General features: G+C 38.2%; 1 pseudogene; it reads left to right on the forward strand.

The window, feature by feature from the left end:
- Positions 1-4,482: 4,482 nt before the first annotated feature.
- On the forward strand, positions 4,483-6,322 carry LOC123393235 (annotated as a pseudogene).
- Positions 6,323-7,305: the final 983 nt, after the last annotated feature.

A 7,305-nucleotide genomic window follows, 5' to 3' on the forward strand; every position in this document is an offset into this window, starting at 1 on the left:
TGCTTAGCGAAATAAGTCAAGCAGAGAAAGACAACTATCATATGATCTCCCTGATATGAGGAAGTGGTGATGCAACATGGAGGCTTAAGTGGGTAGAAGAATAAATGAAACAAGATGGGATTGGGAGGGAGACAAACCATAAGTGACTCTTAATCTCACAAAACAAACTGAGGGTTGCCGGGGGGAGGGGGTTTGGGAGAAGGGGGTGGGATTATGGACATTGGGGAGGGTATGTGATTTGGTGAGTGCTGTGAAGTGTGTAAACCTGGTGATTCACAGACCTGTACCCCTGGGGATAAAAATATATGTTTATAAAAAATAAAAAATTAAAAAAAAAATTAAAACTGGAGTCTTATTTAATGACAGTAAAAACCTAACCAAATAGAAGCAGTTCATAAAATCAATTAACATCTTGGAAGGTGAAGAGAAAGAGGGAAGAATTTTTCATCCCCAAATGTATACACATTTCACCTTACATTAAAAGCACTCCCTCAGGTACATGAGTATCTTACAAGAAAATGCTGAACACAAATAAAATATATGTTTAGTTATTTAATGACTCAAATAGAATAGTTCCCAGTAAGCAAAGGAGGATGGTCAAGCAATGAGGGTATTTAAATCTGAGCAGCTGGGAAGACCCAAGAGAAAGTTCTGATCTTTATATTCTGCCTGTGGTTAAATTGCAGTGTGAAACAGATTTATTTGGAATGTCTTAGACTATAAAGTTGGGCAACCTTTGTTAAACTCTGGAGAGGACAATATTTTATTTTGAGCCTAACAAATTAAAGATCAACCTGGGCCATCTGGGTCTGTAATAAGAACAAATAGCAAAAGCATGGTTAGCAAATATCATAGCAGGCTTAAAGGGACGTTGCCAACATAGCTGTCTATAGATGCTGTGATTTACAGATATTTTCTATTTCCTCTGATAGTAAATTTAATTTATTCCTCTGGCCCTTCATTTTGGGTAAGTTTTCTGTCACTTTATCAATATATTCCCAAGGATTTCAGGATAGTTAAAGTTGCATATAGTAAAACTCATGGACCTGACACACTATAAGTAACAAATTCTCTTAAATTTGCTACATATAGGTTTTTCTCCTAGATTTATCACTGAAAAAATAAAAGTTATTCAAGTGAATTATAAATTTGATATTTCTAGTTCATTCATTGTCTATTAGATTAGCTTGAAAGAATTTTTAAAAAATGATCACAGGCATTTCCCATGTGATAAAACTAACCATATGAAATATTTTCAGAAAAACTACCTATTTTTAAATTGCACCCTAGAGTCACATTTTTTAATAGTAGCAATATTTTATTTTTCACTTTTAGGTCAAATATATCATTCTTATTGGCCATGCAAAGAAATATGTATGTTGAAAGATGAAAATAAGATACAAGTGAAATGCATTCTAACAAGAGCAAATTGATAAAGAGTAGCTTATAATTCATGGAAAACTATCTCTGCATTCTTAGTTTCCCATTTGGTTTCTACTCACTTTCATCATTTCTTATCATTTTAGAAAATAAAATCATTTTATATGTTTTATCTAAGAATTACAGCCGCTGATTTACCGTGTAGAAATTAAAGTATTTTAAAGTGACAATGAACTGATTTTAAAATTGTTACTCCAATGATTGATTACAATAGATGAACTCTGAAATAAAAGGTTTATGATTTAATCAGGGGGAGGCTTTTTTTTTTTTTTTAAAGTTGGGTACACATGTCTTTATGTAAGCATTTATTAACATTGTTTAAAGAACTCAAGTAAATTCTTAATCATTCAAATTACTGTGCATTTAAGACCTCTCACTTTAGCATTGTATTGTATTGTATTGTATTGACCACATACTGCACTCCATCTACTTTTTTTCATATATTTGCTGCTGAGACATTTCCTTTTTACCTAAAAATATTCCTTCATTAAACCTCCTCTTTTTCTTTTACATTTCAATTCCTTCTCTTACTTGAATTTATTCTTAAAAACTCCACTCAGCTCCTCCTTTATATGCTACCATAAGCTCTATGAATTATTTCCTATCTTCTTATTTACCCTATCAGTCATCTTTATCTCTGCTTCTGTATTCTCAGATGGAAATAATTTGCTGTCTGCCTTCTATTTTTGAATTTTAAAAAATTAAACATTTTATTTATTTATTTGACAGAGAGAGAGAAGAGGGTATACAAGTAGGTAGAGTGGCAAGTAGAGGGAAGGGGAGTAGCAGACTCCCTGCTAAGAAGAGAGCAGGGTCATGACATGAGCCAAAGGCCTACTTAACATACTGAGCCACCCAGGAACCCCTGCTCTCTGGCTTCTAATAGCTTAACTATATAATTGACCACAATTTCTCCTATCCATTTGTGATATAATTTCATATAGATCTTTAATAAGAGTCTTTGTATATAAGTCACCCAACTATATATGATAGGATCATACTGCTAAGGTGGAAAGAAAACTCTACTGAAATGACTGAACTAAATGATGCTTATATAGCAAAAAAAGAAGTTGTAACCAATGAAGGGCTGTTGCTGATGTTCAAAGTGTTCATCAGGGCACCAGAGTTCTTCTGTCTTACATTCCTTATGTCCAGCAGCTTCCTTTTATGACCATGATCCCATCAGATGGCTGTGGTACTTTGACTTTTATATAAGCATGCCAGGTAGCTGAAAACATCCTTTCTTTGGGAGGTTTTAAGTTTTATTTATTATTTATTTATTTATTTATTTTTGAATGGAAGAAAGCCCCTAGCACATTTGCATATGTCCTATCGGTGGAATTGTATCACATGATCACCCTTAACTGAAAGGAAGGTTCAGTATGCTTGGCCTCCCATTATTTTTAGAAGTCTAGTAGTGGGCCCTGGATATCTAATCTACAGTGTTAGCTATAGCATTTAGCTACATGAAACCTAATAATGCAGCTTCTAACCTATTTTGTCATCTTCTCTCTCTGAGATTTTCAACCAGGGCTAGTACCCCCTCCTTTAATGGTATTTGGAAAGTGGTGAGGTGTTTTCCAATTGTCATAGACCAAATATTGCTACCAGCATGGAGGGTATGAATGGAAGAGATTTTAACATCTTAACATTGTGTGGGGAAATGTCTACTGTCAAACAGTGGTATCCCCATCAAAATTGTTGGTAATACCCACTTTGTTAAATACAAACAAATATTTTGTTTAACCTTTTCGTACAAATCAACTCAGTATATCTTTTGTTGTCAAATCCTAATTGTCATATATTTATTTGTGTCAAATTTGTAAAACACTTATTTATTACATATAATATTTAACCTACACATATTATTACTATACATGTGGACAGAGAGAGAAAGAGGGAGGGAGACAAACATACACACTCTAGAGGGGAAGACACATTATACAAATATATCTAGATACAGTGCATGTTAGAAAATAAGTCATTGATACTGTGAGAATGACAAAAAAGGTATCACATGTGACAAACTACACCATTGCCTTTACTTCTTTATTGTCTCATTTTCATATTAAATTTCTATCTGGCTTAGTCTACTGATCACATGGGCTAAGGAAATTAAATTAACATCCAATAAACTTCATTTTCTAACCACTGTAATTGAAGTATTCATTTTCTAAACTTTTCTAAATTTTTTGAGGGGCAGAAGTTATATATTGTGATGGTACATTTGAGAAACATAATTTCAGTATTCAGTGCCTGGCATATAATAAATCAGTAAATGTTGTCTTCCTGCATTATACCTTCAAAGATTTCTTTGTTATTATATGATGCAGTTCCATTACCTCAACAACATGAGGATTTGAATATTATCCTTTTTGCACCAAAATTTCATCATTTAAACATCTGTGGAGCACCTGGGTGTCTCAGTTAAGCATCTGCCTTCAGCTCAGGTCATGATTTCAGGGTCCTAGGATTGAGCCCCGTGTCAGGGCTCTCTGCTCAGTGGGGAGTCTGCTTCTCCCTCTCCCTCTATACTCTCTGGCTCTCACTCTTGCTCTCTCTCAGTGAATAAATACAATCTTTAAAAAAATAAAAATAAAAAAAATCCTTATATATTTGTTATAAGTAAAATTCATGTAATTTACATAAAGTACTTAGTATAGCACCTAAAATGGAGTAGCAATCAATGCATGTTGACTATAACTTTTAGTATGTGCTTACAGACTACATATGACATTGGTTTAGGCTTAAGAATATGAAAAAAAAACTTAAATATTCCTTAGAAATATTATTATAGTATAATAATTATGTCAATATATTATGCTTTAGTAAAGGCAAAGAAATATAATAAAAAATGTAGATGTGTTTTCTGTATTAAAAACATTTAGGAATGCGGGGGGAAAAGGGCCGAGAATGTCCCCCATCTGCCCTCCGCTCCTGGGCGCTCTCACATTCATAGCAGCCTCTTCATGAATTACAGCTGAGGGGCGCGGGGGAGGGGAGTGCCACACAACACCCTAGCAAATCTCCTGGCCTCCGAGCATGGTTAGCTTGTGTGCCATGCAGGTGAAGCTGGAGCTGGGGCACTGCGCCCAGGTGAGGAAAAAACCCACCATGGAGGGCTTCACCCATGACTGGATGGTGTTCATGCGCCACTCAGAGCACAGGGACATACAGCACCTTGTGGAGAAAGCTTTCCGCTTGCATGAAAGCTTTCCTAGGCCAAAAAGAGTGTGCAAAGATGCACCTTACAAAGTAGAAGAATCTGCGTGTGCTGGTTTCATTTTGCCAACTGAGGTTTATTTTAAAAACAAGGAAGAACCTAAGGAAGTCTGCTTTGATTATGACTTATTATTGCCTCTCGAAGGCTACCCACCAGTGAATCACCTCTGTGGTGAAAAGCTAACTTTCAACAACCCCACAGAGTAGTTTAGAAGAAAGTTGCTGAAGGCAGGAGGGGATCCCAACAGGAGCATCCACACCACCACCACCACCACCACCACCGCCGCCACCACCACCACCGCCACCACACCACCGCCACACCGCCACCACCCCCACGGCCACTGCCTGCCCCACCACGCCCCGCCCCGCCACCGCCACCACCACCTGCCCCACCGCCGCCAACACCCGCCACCACCGCCACCACCACTGCCCCACCGCCACCACACCCACCACCACCACCACCACCACCGCCACCACCACCACACAACCACCACCACCACCAGCACCAGCACCACCACCACCACCACCACCAGTTTTTTTCAAAGCCTCACAAACTGATGGAGGAGCTCAAGGAAAAACCTCCTAAAGACTCCAGAGAACATATAAGTGCCTTCAAAGAACCCTTCAGGATGACAACAAATCTTCCAAAGAATCCTCTAAGAAACCCGAAGAAAACAAATGACTGAAAGAAGAAAAAAACATTCCTAAGATGGCCTTCAAGGAACTGAAACCCATGTGGAAAGAGTCAAAACCAGATAGTAACTTACTCACCATCACCAGTGGACAACAAGACAAGGAGGCTCCCATGAAAGCCACCCCCCCCCCCCCCGCCCATTTCAGATTCCAAAGAACTCTCAGCCAAAAAAAGGAAAAAGAGTAGTTCAGATGCTTTATTTAAGAGTTTTTCTAGCATGCCACCATTGTTTCTCATGTGTTCTGCTGACAAAAAACAGATAAAAGATAAATCTCACATCAAGATGGGAAAGGTCAAAATTGAAAGTGAGACCTCTGAGAAGAACAGACAACTTTACTGCCATTTGACAATATTGTGGATCCCAATGATTCCGACACAGAGGAGAACATGTCCTCCAGATCTGATTCTAAACAACCCAGCCCTGCCAACTCCAGCTCCAGCTTCACACTGTCCCAGACCAGGCAACAAGGTCCTTTAAGGTCTGTAATGAAAGATCTGCATTCCGATGACAATGAGGAATCAGATGAGAGAGAGGATAATGACAATGACTCTGAAATGGAGAGACGTGTAAATAGAGGAGGGAGCCAAAGCCGCAGGGTTAGCTTAAGTGACGGCAGCGACAGTGAAAGCAGCTCAGCTTCTTCACCCTCCATCACAAACCTCCACCGCCTTTATTAAAAAGCAACAACAACCAGGTTCTTGAAGTGAAAAGTCCAATAAAGCAAAGCAAATCAGATAAGCAAATAAAGAATGGTGAATGTGACAAAGCTCTACCTACTGGTGGAGCTTCACAGAAGGTTAATGATGCTGAGGGAGAGACACATTCTGCAACAGGTTGTGAACCTTATAGAAGAAACTAGACACTTTCATATCACAAACACAACATTTGATTTTGAGCTTTACTCATTGGACAAAACCACAGTCCGTAAACTACAGAGTTACCTGGAAACATCTGGAATTTCCTGAGGATACAACAACTGGATACATCAAAAACTATTGTTTTTTGTTTTTTGTTTGTTTGGTTGGTTGTGAATTTTCATTTGTTTGTTTATATGAGAACACGCAGAATGTTGCAACCAAAAGGGAAAAAAATAAAAATCAAAACCTTCAGCTTTATTTTTCTCTTGATAAAGGAGAGGTTAAGCAAACCAGACTCAGCGGACCACTCTTCTCTCCAAGGAAATCCCCAGAAAGAGTTAGCCTGGATAGCTTTGAAAACAAACAAATTAAACACATCACAAGAAAACTTTCAAGAATGTGTATGGTATCCTGTCTGTCTTTCTCTCTCTGGTGGTTCATTCCACAGGATGAGTGTGTATTCAACAAACTGCCTTATTACATAACTGATCTATTTATTATTACATACAGATATTCTAAAGTCATTGAGGGAATGACACCACAAGACATTATAAGTACTTGGTCCCACGGATGCTCTTTCAGCGTAGCACCCTTGCCGTCCTAAGCCCAGTGACCTTACTTGTATACCGTGCCACTCTCCGCCAACTTTTCCAAGTCCTTTAACTCATTGCAGTCTGTATTTGCCACCTTTTGTTTTTCCAGTTCCAGGACACAAATAATCAACTGGGGGGACCATATTGCCACCCTTATTTTCTTCTTTGTGGTCTTTCTCCTGAAAGTTGGGGCCCAGCCCTTGGCTATATCCATATAATGATCTTGGATCATGGTAGAAAATGCACCAAATAGGATCATATGAATTGTTGTCTAGCCTTAGTCAATAAGCCTGTAGGACTTTTAAACAAGTGTTCCTGTAAACGTCCTGCATCCAGCATTGTTGAGCTGTCAGTCAACATCCTTGTGTCTGTTTTACTGTTTCTAATACTAGAGAAAGATGGAGGTAAAGGCATTCCACAGGATCATCGTTCAAAAAAAAAAAAAGAATTCTGGTTCTGTTTTCTAAAGAAATGTAGAAATTCTTAATTTGGATCTAT

The sequence above is a fragment of the Mustela putorius genome, unplaced genomic scaffold, assembly GCF_011764305.1.
Source record: "Mustela putorius furo isolate JIRA1106 unplaced genomic scaffold, ASM1176430v1.1 tig00000779_pilon_pilon_pilon, whole genome shotgun sequence".
In the NCBI taxonomy this organism is placed as follows: Eukaryota; Metazoa; Chordata; class Mammalia; order Carnivora; family Mustelidae; genus Mustela; species Mustela putorius.